The sequence below is a fragment of the Larus michahellis genome, chromosome 3 (assembly GCF_964199755.1).
Source record: "Larus michahellis chromosome 3, bLarMic1.1, whole genome shotgun sequence".
Taxonomy (NCBI): Eukaryota; Metazoa; Chordata; class Aves; order Charadriiformes; family Laridae; genus Larus; species Larus michahellis.
In genome coordinates this window covers 10,690,924-10,706,130 of record NC_133898.1, presented here as the reverse complement: position 1 = coordinate 10,706,130, position 15,207 = coordinate 10,690,924, and positions in this window count along the sequence as shown.

The following is a 15,207-nucleotide window of genomic DNA, read 5'->3' as shown; positions in this document are numbered from 1 at the left end:
GGCACATTCTTGTGACACACAACAAACCCCCATTATGAAGGATTATATGATGAGGCAACAAGCATGTGAAAGATAGCAACCAAATGGTGACTCCCAATTACATGAAAAATTACTATAATCACCCCTGCTGTAACACCCGTCTGTTGGCAAAGTGGTTGATCCCCTTGAAAAGCTTTAGAAGACCCACTGTATTAAATAAAAATCTCAGTTCTGTGTGTAATCATAAAAATTAACACTGTCACTTTAAAAAAATCAAATTGGTGTCCTAAAGGGAAACCTACTAAGCTGTGTAAAGTAGCTATTATGAAAATGTTTAGCCTTTTGAATGTATTTCAGACAGCATTTGTGTTGCCAGATTTGTCAGCCAAAAACTCACTAAGCAGATTTGTCAGTAGCTGAGGCCATAATCTGTAAAACAGACATTGGCATAGAGATTAAAGATCAAGAGAATTATATAGTTTTTGTTACCGTATGCCAAGATTCTTCTTGGGTTTTTTTAAAAAAAAAAGCGTATTTTGTGCGGGCTGTATCTTAAGGGCTGCTGCTCTTTCTGTTTTGTTGTCTTAAACAGTGGAATTTCCTGTCAGAAAAGGGAACCTTTATTCCCGTACTTCAGGCTCCGTGTAGCTGTCACCCTTAGTCATTGCTGACTTTTGTGTCCTGTTTAACAAAATCAAAGTTACGTGCCACGATTCTCTTGCTTCATGCATGTAGTATTTGCATTTCTCTCGGACTGCTGCCCTCAGCAGCAGAGGAGATGGCTTCCCGAGCTGTACCCACCTTGTGGGTCCAAGAGGAGCTTCTCTGCTCCGCAGGCAGGCTGGGAAAGCCGGGCTGCTGAAAAACAGGCCGTGAAGAATGGCGGCTCAAGGTACTGCCATCCGCTGATCGGCCACTGCTTTTGGGATGGCAGACTGCATATGGGGCACCGTGTCTTTGTGGGCAGGATTGCAACGAATTCACGGCCTACTTGGTACTTGGGCCTTCATTGCTTTCTGAGCTCCGTGTCTGCATAATCGGGCAGAAATTGGGTCTTTGGGGTCTTCCTGCTCTAAAATAACAGACCTTGACCGCTGCGGTCATTGGTATGGTACTGGGGAGCTGATGCGTTTGTGTCCCTAGCAGGGTGGGTTTCTGTTAATTAACCCACTGGAGAGTATTTGATGAAGAAGGGCTTCAAGAACGTCAAATTAAGAATGGGGGGTAACTTTTAAAAAGTTTAATAAAGGTAAACTTTATGAGAGATCTTGAATGGAGACTTCATTGTGTATGCAGGTAGGCAGTATTGCTGCTGGGGCAGTTCTGAATTTTTCTTCGAGGAATGACTACATATTTAAATTAGCACTGGAGAAAGATAAGCATAGAACAACACACTGTTAGAGGTCCTGTCTATAAGGAAACAATCTGCTCCATGTATGCTATTATTTCTGTGATTTATGGTATTACATGCAGCAATCCTGTAGGCCAACACAAAAATCACTGGTTTGTGCAAAAACCCCTGCCTTTATGTAGAGGCGTCGCGTGGGTGCGAGTGTAAAACCGGGGTGATCTCCACTAGAGGCCTCAGATTGCGTTCCAGGGTACGGCTCAGGCCTCCCCACTGATCTGGGGCGCGCGCTGGAGTCCCGCTGTGGGACTGGCATCTGCGCGGCTGCGCGGGGACGGGGACAGGCCTTCTATTTCTGCTGCTGTGGCACCTCTGCATCCTCCCGAAGCTTCTGCGTTTGTGGCGGTGGCGGCAAGTTTGCAGTGTTTGTGCACAGTGCCGTTCTTCTGGTGCAGTAGAATGGCTTTCTGTTGTGTGTATTCCACCTGCCAAAAAGGTGTTTCTCATGTAAGGACGCCCCTGTAGGCCTTTCAAAGGGCAGGCGCCACACTGAGCTTGGATCCTTTGAATCCCCACAGAAAAGGCTAGGCAGAGTGCATCACAAGTATTAAAATAGTGAGATAGAAGACTTCAAAGTTAGTGTAGTGACTTGTTCTGGAGTGTGAAGTGCTGACTTCTCTTTTAAAAATCTTTAATCAGTACGGTGTTCATCACACAGATGTTAGCAGCCGTGCTAGAACTCTCTAATTGTAATTTAAGTTATCCCTGCCTAAGGGCTTGCAATTAAATTATTAGACTGTTGCAGTGAGTCCACAGATCCTGGTTGCACCTTGCAAGGGGGTATTTTCTGGTGTGATGAGGAACAGTGGTTTCTCCTGGGAAGCAAATGTACCATTATGCACTTATTAGGTCCTTGATTAGATCCACTACTGATTAGGAAACAGACTTTGCAAGAGAAAATATTACAGTAGTTTGTCAGCTTCACAAACCATTGTGCAATGACGATGAAAACAAACCAAGTCTAATAGTAGCCACTAACTTCTGTGTTCAATTTAAAACTTGCTCTTTTTCAGTCTGATCACATCGTTAACTCTTAACTTACAATGGGAGAAAGAGCTGGGAATTCATACAGCTGCGTAGAAATTAATTAATGTGTGTGCGTTAAATACACACGGCATGCAAACGCGTTAAACATTTATGGAAACAATCTATATGTATGTACACGTGCACAAAGCCCCACATATTGCTATGTATATTGATTCTAAAAACACACATAGATATTTATTCTGAAAGACCTATATTTTCGCTTTACCGAATGTCTTATTGTATTTGTTTTCTTGAGAATTTCATTTCTGGTTATGGTTGTGGAGAGTCTTGAGGTTTTTTATCTCTCTCTTGCCACTAGGCTCAGAAATATCTAATGATAAAATACAGAACCACGTTTTATCTAAATGCAGACGATTATTGAATCAGTTGTTACATTATTATTTTGCATTGGCGTGTCATCTTTTAAAGTAAGCCTCTGCCTGTGTAATTATTTCAAATTCACCTTTTGATTTTTTTAAAGCTTTTGAAAACAAAGACAGCCGTAGATCGTTTTACTGGCATGTATAATGAGGGCAATTATTTAGTTTTCCAATAAAACTTCTGCTGGGTAAAGTCTTTTTGACTTTTTATTTGAATATTGTGATTTGAATCGAGTTCATTTCCTGTTCCTCTTGATTCCACGAATAAGCCCAAGAAATCTCAGCCCTTAGCCTTTGCGCATCGTGCAAGGTACCAAGAATGGAAGGAGAGATGCTTCATTATAAATTGCCCCCTGATACGACGGCACTCGGCTCTGACTCGGCTCCAAATCCATCCCTTCAGTTCCATTTCCTTGAAATCAGTGGAGTTAAACCAAGGTTAGCTGTTGGCCTCAGACATTGGAGAGAAGAGGAACTTCATCAGGAAACGCATCCTTACAAGCTGTGTGCTATGTGGAACACTTAAGACCCACTGCTTTGCCAAAATGAGGGTCCAATTGGGCGCCAGCCAGGAGCACAAGAACTATTCTTTAAGGAATTTAAAATGGAGCAGATTGCAGTAACTCTCTTCTATGGCACAGGAAAAAGTCCTGCAAAGATTTCAACAATTATTACTAATCTTGCAAGCCTTGGCAGTGTGCTCAGTATGTTCAGAACATGTGTTGCTCCAGACTGAGCCAAGCAGAAGGCCTCTAAGATCAGAAGGTAGTTTGCTTTCTGATCCGAAATAGCGCTCTGTCCGCAGGTTAGCGTAGAGGCTCCTGGCCCTTGAGAGCAATACGTGAAGAGTAGCGTAAGCTGGGTTTGCTGAAATTCAGACTCTCTCTCTTCTGTCATTGAGCTTCTTACCTAACATTGGGTTCATTAATATCTGTAACTGCTTGTTCAAACTTTTTAAAAGGGGTTTATCCAACTAACCAACCCTACGGTGGTATCCAACTGGTTGTTATCTTTAATTACCTGGTTACTGCTTTTCAGATGTAAATGGATATAGAGACACTAATTATTGTTGTTCTCTAAGACATAACTTGTTGTTCTTTATTTTCAAGGGAGGTGGAGAAAGTTGGGCTGTCTTTATTCTTATTAACTGTGAGTCACCAAAGGCAGAGGGGACCCGGATAATGCCTTTGGTTTGGACACAGTTTTAAGACGTGTTGAGGTATCTAAATCTGCTCTGGCTTAAACATTCCTGCTTTAAAGATCTCCAGGGTGCTCCCAGGAAAAGTAAATATAGCATCTGTCAATGTCCTTTACAAGAACATAATTTAAGACCGTTAGAAAATTGTTCACAGTTGTTATGTGAGCGTTTTTCACATTGTTATCCTAATTAAATTGGATTATTCCTGTATTCAAACCATAGACTTTTAGCTGGTAAACTGAACGAATTTTATTAAGGTAATAACAGTCTTGTAATCGTGGCACTAAAATGAATACTGTAAGGACAGCTGAATAGATTTTTAGTACTTAGTACAGTAAAGGATTTATTATAGCAGACACAACTACCTCCTGTGATAGTTAGAAGTAGTGAATATTTTTTGTCCTAACTGCCTGTTTACTATCACACTCATAACTTCACCTCTGGACTTGAAACTTTCTAAGCTCTTAAAAACCAACCAAACCCCACAAAACTAATACACCTTGAACTCAGTGCTCCTGCCAATAGGAGCTAGGAGGAACCGTGGTTTGGTTTAAAGGAGCTCATGGTGCAGGTTTACTGTCGTGAATTTCATCTCAGGAAACTGTGTCATGATTCCCTTAATGTTCATACTGGACAAACTTTTCAAGTATTGCGTATTTTGAATTTGTCAGTATGAGCGCTCCCGTTGCGAAGCCAACAGTCCCTGTGCATGCAGAAATGCGTGTGTGCGGGCAGGGGTCGGCAGAGATGCAAACCCTGAACGGCTGTGTATGTTCTTTTTTTTGCTTACTATATGCCATTAGCTTCAGTATCTCACTGTGTCGTCACTTGTAGCAGTCAAGTGGTATAACGTTTGGGAAGGAAAATGAAGAAGAACTTTAGGCTTTTCCATTTTCTCATTGCTCTGAGTTTGGCGTAAACCGAGGTGAGTCCATTGGCAGCAGGGACTGCTGACATCCAAGTGCAACTGTGCCACCCTGGCTGCTGGAGCAGGGAAAGGCAGTGTTTGGCTTAGGGCTTTACATGTGATTGTTATTATTTTGTTGTTGTTCCTACTGATGTGAATGCATGGTGTACTTGCTGCACGTTTGCAAGTAGCACTGGTGCCACGCAGTGAAGCAGAGGATTCAGATACGTGTGCGAGAGGGAGCCTGGGACTCCTCCCGAGAGCGTAGCTTGGTGCTGAAGACAGGCTGCGGTTCGGTCTCGTGATGTATTGCCGTAACAGAGGTTCGCTAAAAAAATCCTCTGCGCTACTTGGGGGAACTGCTGTTTATAGCTTATACTCATAAGGCTGCTAGGACCTTGTGAAAACAGTGCCCTGAGTTTCTCAAAATGCTTTTAGAACTAGACAAGTTTCCGATGGTGGGAGGTGAACGTGAATATTATAGCGTGATTTCAAAGGATCTGTCTGTACCATCACAGTCTTTTTTGGATGAAGAATATATTTCATGTTAGAAAAGAAGCAGGATTTGGAATAACGTTCACTTTAGACGTCTCTTTCCATATTTTTCCATGATATAAATTTTCAGGAAATAGTTTGTGAATTTAAATTGTTTGGGAAAGGAAACGACTTTCTGACTTTTGCCATGGACTTTGAAGAAAATAATTATATATTTTTGCCATTCCCAGTGCTAGAAAATTGAGCTCTTCCTTCTCTTGATAGAATACTTAGGTAAGGATAGTCTGAAGCAGCCCATTCAAATAGTTGCGTGCTGGCTAAAGTAGAGGAATGTAATTAGGAGCAAACATCTAGGGGTTTTTTTTCTCACTCGTTTTAATACTTCAAAACATTTCACTCTCTGTGCAATCGTTTTTACTGAAAAATCTTAACTTTGGGCCAGTCGATATTTGTATCCTTTTTTGACTATGCAAATAATATCTTTTCCAGATGTATTCCTCCCAGCTCCATCATCTTCAGGATAATTAATGAGTAGATTTTCTTAACGTGAAGCATGTTTTTCCTGACTGAAATAGAGTAATTTTATCAATGCTTATCTATCTTTTTTTCTTTTTAATCCTGACATGCTTAAGGTATTAATAAGCTGTTATCTAATGTCTAGAGGAATCCTATTTTAAAATTAATTTTATACAGTATGATGGATCGGGAGAAGGAGGAGGAAAGCAGGTCAACGAGTTGAACTGGCTTGTTTGGGGAATCATGTATCCGATAGAGAATTTGGCCTTGAGAATGCTGTTGTAACTTGGTGAGAGCAGGCCGAACGCTTTCAGTGGCAGGAAAAGAAAATCTCCTGTTGGATGTCGTTGCCAAGGTTAGAGTTAAATCGCAGTGTCAAGCTTTCACTGGGCACTAGCACCCTGCCTGTTGCTTGCGCAAAGCCTGCTAGCGTTCTGTCTGGCGTAAGTTCATGTTATCCAGGCTATTGGGAAATTCCAGGAAATGTTAGGGAAATCCCCAAATTCTTAGTTATGGTATGATGTTCTTTTGGCTGGGATTTTTGTTCCTTTTTCAAACCACCGCTGTATGTCATACCATAGTTTCGCATGTGGTTATGATGAAATGCTAATAAAAGTATTATTTAAATGTGCTTTGTTCTGTTTGGCTAAATTTGAGAGGAATGTCTATACGTCTTCGGATTGTTCGATAGGTTACTGCTAAAGACAAATGGGCCTTTTAACTTAGAGCCCAAATGAAGTGGGCCGGACTGATCTCCATTACTTTGCTCAGAGCACGTGATCTCTAAATAAATTCTGACATCTCTGTGGTCTTTTATTCAGGTTTTAGCTTAAAAGGGATGCCTTTTCCAAAATACTGCACCAGTTGCCTGGTCTGTGAGGATATCATCTTTAAGATATGTTGCCCCACCTCCTTTTTCCCATCAAATTAAAAAAAAAAAAAATCCAACCCAAACCAAATAAACATTTTAATCAACCTATGAAGTTTGCCAACAAGTTTCAGTGAGGGTTTGAAGTGCCTTGCATTTTTGCTTAGACTTGCTGTTGAACTCTGAATTCTCAGTAATACTGAGAATCAGTGATAAATTCATTTATTCTGATAACTCCAAACCCTTGAATTCAGCACTGTCTTAATCCATTGAGACTGATATATAATGAAGCCTCTTGGGCAAAAGGGCAGGTGAGATGTCCCTTCTGCCCTTCACATTTAGAAGTGGAAGATTTCATCTATTGTTCCTCGGTATTTGTCTACCTGCATTAACATTTTTTCAAAGCATGGTAGAAAAGCCTGTGCTCAGCCCCACGTTGCTCAGATGAGATAGTTTTTATTCGTTTGTTAGAGCTCTACACTGCAGCCCAGCCACAGAAGTAGATGTACTGTCAATTTTACCCTTCTGTTACAGTGACCCAAGGCAGGTTCTTGAATATCTCTTTTCTTTCTCAGACACGTAAAGAGTTTTCCATATGCCCACGAGACATCTGTGGAAGCCCACATGGGGAAGAAAGGAGAGTGGGGACAGGCAGGGTGACACAGCAATGCCACGAGAGGAAGGGAGCAGGACCCTCAGCCAGCAGCCCACTGGCCTGGCTCTTTTCTCCCTATGTCCTCTGGGACCATTGGGAGACTAGGAATCCTAAGGACTTGGTGGAAGGGCTGAGAGCTTGGATCTGATCATGCTTTAGGCACCAAAGATTGCACCAGCTGATCAGCAAAGTCCTGGTGCTGTCCAAGGGTGTCTTGCAGAAGTCCAAATCCATCAAAATACCCTTTGCACAGATAATGCTTCCAGGCCCCTCAAACAGGAGTTAATTTCCCAACCTAGTTTATGTTTAGCAAGAATCTCAGCGTGCTTCTGGGCTGGGGGGAATGGCAGTATGAGCACAGCCTCGCTACAGGAAACCTCCATGGTTTGGTTTGGTGGGTTTGGGGGTTTTTCTGGGGGGGAGGGGGTTGTTTTGTTGTGTGGTGTTGTTTTTGTTTTTTTTTTTTTCCCCGAGACCTTTTTTTAAATGGAATTTACACTTGTGTCTGATTATTTTTAGACCAACAAAACTTTCACTTTCTAAAGCTTCCTCGGGCCCCTTGTCTTCTACTGTGTGACCCAAAATGACAGCATCTTTCAGGTAGACTGCAATTTCTATTATTCATTAAAAGCGTGTTTCCTGATGAAATGTTGTAGATACAGACCATGACTTAAGATAGCTGTCTATGAAGAAGTGTCTCCCGAGGGAATACTGAATGTACAGCAATGGCTCCACGCTTTTCCTGAGGCCACTTCTTAGAAACTTGTGGGGCAGTTCTTTAGTGTGGCAGCACGTGGCATCAGCCCCATCAGCAGTATTCCTCCTCTTCCTGCTGGATGAAAGTAACTTTCTTTTTTACTCATGGACACACGCGTATGCTAACAAATATTTGAATCTCCTCTGGTGTAGGCAGAAATGAAGAGTTCTCTTTGGCCACGATGGGGTAAAAATAAGTGCATCTCTGCTCTCGGTCCTTCTCATCTTTCTGATTCCCAGAGCAATTTGCAGCTTCTGTTGGAGAAGAGGAACTTCCCCAGGGGTATAAATTACGCTGCAGCAGTATTCATTATTCATAGCCTCATCTGAGCCACTGGTATGGACTCAGTGTCCTAAGCCTATGTTTTGTTCAGTCAATGGCTTGTTTTAAACGCTTGTCTACTGAACTAATCCGTTGCCTCGAAAGTTTAGGCTTTGTCTCAGCTGTATTATCAGACCACAGGCTGAGCTTTGTGCTCCTCTTGCTTGACTTTGAGTCTCTCTCTCTCTCTCTCTCTCTCTCTCTCTCTCTCTCTCTCATTTTTGACGTATGCCTCTCTTTCCTGTTTGATTTGGGTCTTTTTCTGCTGGGAATGCAGTAATTCTTCAGGTTTGGTAGTACCATTTCCTAGCCTTAGCCTTTCCTATCTCACTGAAAACAATTTAAAACATTTGTGCTTCAGAACTTGAGTTCAAAAGATTTTTTTTTTTTTTTCCCTGAATGTCTCCTTTCTTTTTATTGAGCGCTGCTGCTTGCAGCTACAGAACGTTCAGACTTTCTTCAAGAATCTTCACTGTTTCTTGAAAACTTCAGCTTTTGCAACTGTTCTGATTTACCGTGTGTGTGCGTGTGTGTGCACATACACGTTTTTAAGGCTTTTTTACTCATGGTACCAGATGCTCTTCAGGATTCAGACTGAAATGAACAAACCAAGCAGCCCCGCGCCAAAGCTGCACATCCTTTGGTGGCCGTTCAGGCCGCTTCACTGGTGCATCACACAACGGGGGAGCTCAGGGCTGTCGGTGGGGTTGAAATTCAAACTGAACCACGGTTCTTGGTAGCAGACTGGGAACGAGGTCTGTACCCATCTTCCATCTCAATTATACATTTGGTAATTTTATTCTTGGCTTCTTTTTAAATTTCTTTCACTTTCTTCGTACCCTAATATTTTCTAGAGATTCCACTGACCTTTTAAATATACCAATCTCATTTTTCTGTAATCTTGTGAGTTTTGTTTTTAATACCTAATAATTTTCTTCCAACTATTAATTCTTTTTGATAAACTCTATTTTTCTTAAAGTAATAATGTTGCACATCAGTGGATTAATTTTTCTTTATAACGGCTTAGTTAAAAAGAATATGAACTCAAACGACCGTCTTGCTGCTCTTGTGATATATCCCTAACATTCTCCACGATTATAAAATGCTAAATTTTGCCTGCTGAACTTCAGAAACCACTGCAAAAACTGAAAGAAAAATTCTAATTCTTTTTTTCCCATTTGTTTATTTTTTAAAATCAGTGGACTCTAATAATGGGAGTGTGGCATTAGCCTGAATAATGATTTATTCTTCAGTTCCATCTGCATATCTGATTTAATTATTCTGCTAAGAAGGGAAAGCAAAGGAGATACTATCTTAACGAGTAAAGTTTTAACTTGCGCAAGAAACCCTTTCCCCTGCCTGCCCTTTAAACAGCTATTTCCTATCCCCCCACGCGCAGCAGGGGGAATGGCATTTGCCATCCCGTGGCAAAATGAATCCGTGCTCCTGCGTATGTAAAACTGCTGCGCGTGTGAATGAGCTTTGAGTTGCGTTGTGTTTCTTATACTAATATAATATTGTTCTAGTGCTTGCCCCTGATTAAAGAAATACATAAATAAATAATTTATAATTTAATTAATAAGGTATAATATGCAAAGCACAGTAATTTCAAACAGCTTGTAATGTCTCTAATGTACTTTCAATTTTTTATTTTACATAAGGGCTATATTCATTATGTGGTTATGATAAACATACTAATGAATTTTATTACAGGAACAAATTTAAACATGTAAATGAGATCAAATAGTATTAAAATGCAAACGACGGTGAAACTTATTACAAACTAACCTTGCCAACATACGTGGAGGGATGTTACAGAAAGGACTCTAGGAAGTTGCCTACTTGATAGGAAGTCAGCACAGGCGTTTTACAAAGTCACCGAACACAAGAATTTGTGAACTCTTCATTTTTAGTCTTGTATAAACTCTCCTGAACAAAAAGTTAACTAGAATCCTGGGTTTACACGTAACTTCGGGTGACAATTAAAATCCCTTTCCTTGTTCCAGTGAACAGTAATCTGTGCATAATTACATTCAAATGAGATATTAGCATTTTTTCTGCTTACTCTTTGTTAATTGCAGAGTTCACTCACCATGGTGATGCTTTTGATAGAATCGAGCAACCTTATTGACCTGATGCTGCAAGGCATGTTTGGAAATTCTGCTGTATTATTCTTTTTTTATTATTATTATTTTTTTATTTTTTTTATTTTGGCATTTTGAGGAGTCCTGCTGCTTTTATTACATTCCTGACACTTTTGTTAATAAATCATTGCAAAGTTAATGAAAATTGCATTCAGGCATATCCAAAATAATTGTGTCCTTTGTCATGCTAATAAATTGAAAGATGTTGATCCAATGGGTGAGCGCGTGCCCATTATGGTGAAGTTTGTGATATGTCTGCCTGTTGCGCTCATACTTTCTGGCTTGGCACAGCGTTCCGTGGAGAAACGTGCACGGGGAAAACAGAAGTCAATATGGTTTATTTCAAAAGTTATGCAACCTGCCTCTTAATCACGTTGGAAAGTGGGCAAGGACTGAAATGTTGATATTAAGATGTACAGTGATGGTATTGTCTGCAGGAATCGGCAACTGCCTTACACCAGAATGTATTCTGTGATGAAAACAATTAAGTAGCTCTTTCTTCCTGCCTTCTGAACTTTGGTGCTTATTAGACGCCGCTGGTAAAAGCGAGAAGCCCCCCTCGCCTCGCTGCCGTACAGAGCTGTGGTGCGTGTGAGGGGAGACAGCCCCACAGCTGTGCAGGGCTTTTGCGAAGGAGGGAGGTGGCAATTCTTAATTTACTCTCCATCGCAGATATAAAGCTGGAATAGCAAAGTGTAGGTGAGATTAAATTCTGTATTTACTTTCATTGTGTTTTTCAGTAGTGACTTAATATCAGTTAGAAGTACCACGCTGATAAAAATTGGCTTACATTTTTGGTGCAGGATCTATCTCTTACATCTTGTAGTATAACTAAAAAAAATAGGATGGAGAGAAAGTGCTAGGAAAATGTTTACCGGGAAAAATCATATTTCATTGTGCAATGTTAGAGCAAAAAAAAAATGTTAATACTATAAAAATATAGGTAATTTTAGTCAAGAGTACTTAATTTATGCACTGGCCCATCATGCTGGTTTTAGGTGGGTATTTATTCTGCTACTCAATCAAAACGCGTAGTTTCCATAACAACTGCCACATCAGATGTAACATGCAGTATGCTGCTTGAATTAGTGGATGTTTAAAAGATGTGTTTTGTTGTGTTGCCTGAATGTGTATTTTTCCTCTCCTATTTAAAAGAATGGTATAGTGCCCTTAGAAAGGCAACTATCCTTTTTTTTGTTTTTTAAATAAATAACAACAGTTTAGAGCTCACCGAATCATAAGGAGGACATATAATGTTTTAAAACAGTATCTGCAAAAATGCAAGATTTAAAATTTTCAACTCTTTGCTTTGCTATGCTTTAAGAGCACCAAATGAAACTCGTTTAGACACAAGAAGCCCACTGGCTTCAGTGGAGGTCTGCACGTGTAATGAGGGTGAAAAACAGCTAAGGAAGGGTTGTACGTTTGGAGGATTTAAGAGTCCTTTCCAAATGAGGTTGGAAAAGAGGATATGGAGCGAGGGGAGAAGAGGTATGTGCCGCAGTATTGGCAACATACTTGGAGAATTAGCGCTTAGTTAAAATCTATGACTTCTACAAGTTGAAAAGAAACTTTCCCCGCGAGCCACAATCGCCCACTGGGGGATTTTTCTGCCGAAGTGTTTGAGAAGTGTTTGGCCAGTGCCGAAGCCTGGGGGTGGGATGAAGAGCAGTGGTGTCTCATCCAGTCTGTAAGTGTGCTCCACAGCTCGCTCTCTGGAGCAATGGCATTTACTCCATTTGCAGCACATTTATAAACCTTAGAAACATGAAATTATTAGACAGTTGCAACAGTAAGGTGAAGCAGCACAGTTGCAAAGCTGGATGAAGGAATGTCTCGTTGCTCCTTCTTATTTTTGAACGTTTTCTCTTCATGACAGAAATGGATGGGCTCTTTCCCTTCTCAATAGACTCTGCAAAGATGTGTATTTACTAGAAATAGATATCAAGTACCGTGAGCGTGTCATGGGATTGACCAGGTCAGATCATCTGCCAAATTTAGATTGAGAGGGGTTTAGCTCAGTGAAGGGTGATTCACAAAGTTCAGCTTTCCCCCTTGGACTCCTCGCACCTCGACGGGAGAGAAGGCTGACTCATTTGAAGGGCAGAAATATGTTCCCCTGCTTCAGTATTTGCATCCGGGTGAATTCCGCTTTGTTCCCCCGGCCACTGAGCAGTACCAGCCTGGTGTATTGCTGCCAAGCTCCCTCCCTGTTTTGTACACATTGGCATCGATGTTGAATTAGTGTTGCAAGATGCGTTGCTCTTGACCTCCTGGCAGCAATTCTGCCTGATCCTGACCTAACTACGGGATCCGGTGACAGCACAAGGTAAAGCATTACGCCAGCCGCGCCGGTGTTAGCGGCATTCCTAGACAGAGTTTCACCATGGTGATACTTGCTGAAAAACAGCAAATCCCTGCCGTTTATGCTTTTAAAGCAATGCTAACACTTCAGCAGATAGCGCTGTAATGTGTATCCTGAGAGCGTTCACTGAGTCTGAATGAAGTGACAGTGAAATCCTCACCGAAGTATTAAAAAGGTTACTGCAATCCTCTGACAGCGGGAGCCGGGCGAATTTGCCTGAGTTTCTTCTTGTTTCGTCTTTTTTCACATTTAGGCAATTCTCATTGTAAAGTCGCTAGTGGTGGTTTTACGGTGACTGAATTGTTAGCCGTGTCCTTTGCACCTCGTTGCAGGTGTTCCAGGGCAGCATGTTTGTTGGCAGATTTGTGCTTTTTGCTCCTGTGAGTTGCTTCGTCCCTACTTCCAGCTCTGCCCACCAAGGCACTTTAAACTGGTACGGGGGACTGCGAGAGCGGAAGAGGCTGGCTGCTCGATAAGCACATTTATTTAATTTTCTGGGGGTGGAACACGTTTCTGTGGGGCAGGTCATTCTACATACACTGCCCTTATCCCACTAAACACTTTTTTTTAATAAAAACAAGCCATGTTCAAAAGTCATTTTATACAAGAAAATGTGGCTCCATAAAAGATAGATCATAGTCAAGCTGTCTCCGGCGTACGCTGTTCCAGAACTGCAAAGATATTTTTTTGCAAGTGTGTTGCATATATCATCCTCTGTGTAATGTTTATATCGCATGTTTATGAAGTTTACAGTTTGTTTTACAAAGTGCTTACATTATAACTCACAATTTTCTCATGCAGGATTTGTTACAACTTTTATCCTAGAGGCTGAATTCCTGTGTTAAATGCTCAGCCACACTGTGATGGAAAAGCAAGCAATGTAGAAACCTTTCTTCTTTGGGGGGTTAGAATTCAAGAGGATGAAGAAAATTTTACTCTATGCTTTTTAAATAGCACTCAACACGACATGAAAAATATTTGAATTTGGTATTCAAAGCATAGTATGGATGTTATTTGCATTGAACACCGTTGCTGTGAGTGTTCCTCGGTTTGGGAGGAGAAAAAAATTAAAATTCAGGTAACAAATCAGTATCTCTTTGACTCCTTTAAGTTTGAGGTGAGTTTACAAGAGGTTTACCTTAAGTCAAGCTAACTTAGAGAGTCAAAAAGCTCTGCTCGCTTTTCCTAGTAGAGGATGAGAAAATGAACAAGAATAATCCAGGCAAAATCTGTCCTCAGAACAGTTGCTAATGAGCGTTTTGGGGCTGGTAATGATTACTCTGACCTAGTGCTGAAATCCCAGTGTCGCTAATGCGTACTCCAACACGTACAGGTATCAGTTGGCTTTGAATTTGACAACCTGAGGGTTGACTCAGCCACTCCTGACCAAGCGCCTGTCTGCGTGGGCTCCGAGCGAGCCCCGGCAGCAGTCTAAAGGGAGTCCTCGTGCCGTGCTGGGCAAGGGGCAGAATGCCACTCTCCTTTCCGAGGCACTTGGGGCACCCTATGGGAAAGGCACTGAAGCTCTGGCCTCACTAGTCAAGGTCGCTGTGGCTTGTTGGTAGGCATAAAGCTTGTCAGATGGCATCAGCACGCCCTGCTGAGAACTTCCCCGGCAGGGGTGGCTTGGGTCGGGAGAAAGGAGACCTTGAAGAACAAGGAGCTTCTGAGCAAGAGATGGCAGCACTTTAATTTTGTTTTCCTCAACGGGTAGAAGAAAACAAGAAGCCAGCATGTGCTGAAAGTGGAGAGTTGGAGCCCCTAGAATGATTTTATTGTTTGAGAAAACATCACCGATAAAATTTAAATGTTTGCCACCTTATATGGGTGAGTCATGTGCTCTCAGTTCTGACTGTGAACAAAGTCAAAAATAATGTTTTTTTGGCAGTCATAGAAAGCAAGAGGCAATTCATCATAATTTATAAGAACTGGAGCATACAATGCACGTTTCTTTTGTTATTCCTGCACTAATTCATCATATATACAAGTTACCAACAAACAAACTGGTTTTAAGAGGTTCTCTCCCACCATTTATTCTAAGTACAGGGCCTCTTGTTGCCCCTCATTTAAGAGTGTCTTATAATTCCCTGCAAATCTTCCTACAAAAAAAAAATCGCCATGTTGCACTTGAAGGAAGTCCAAGACTATCATAAAAATATTCAAAATAACTATCAGTTATTTTAAAATT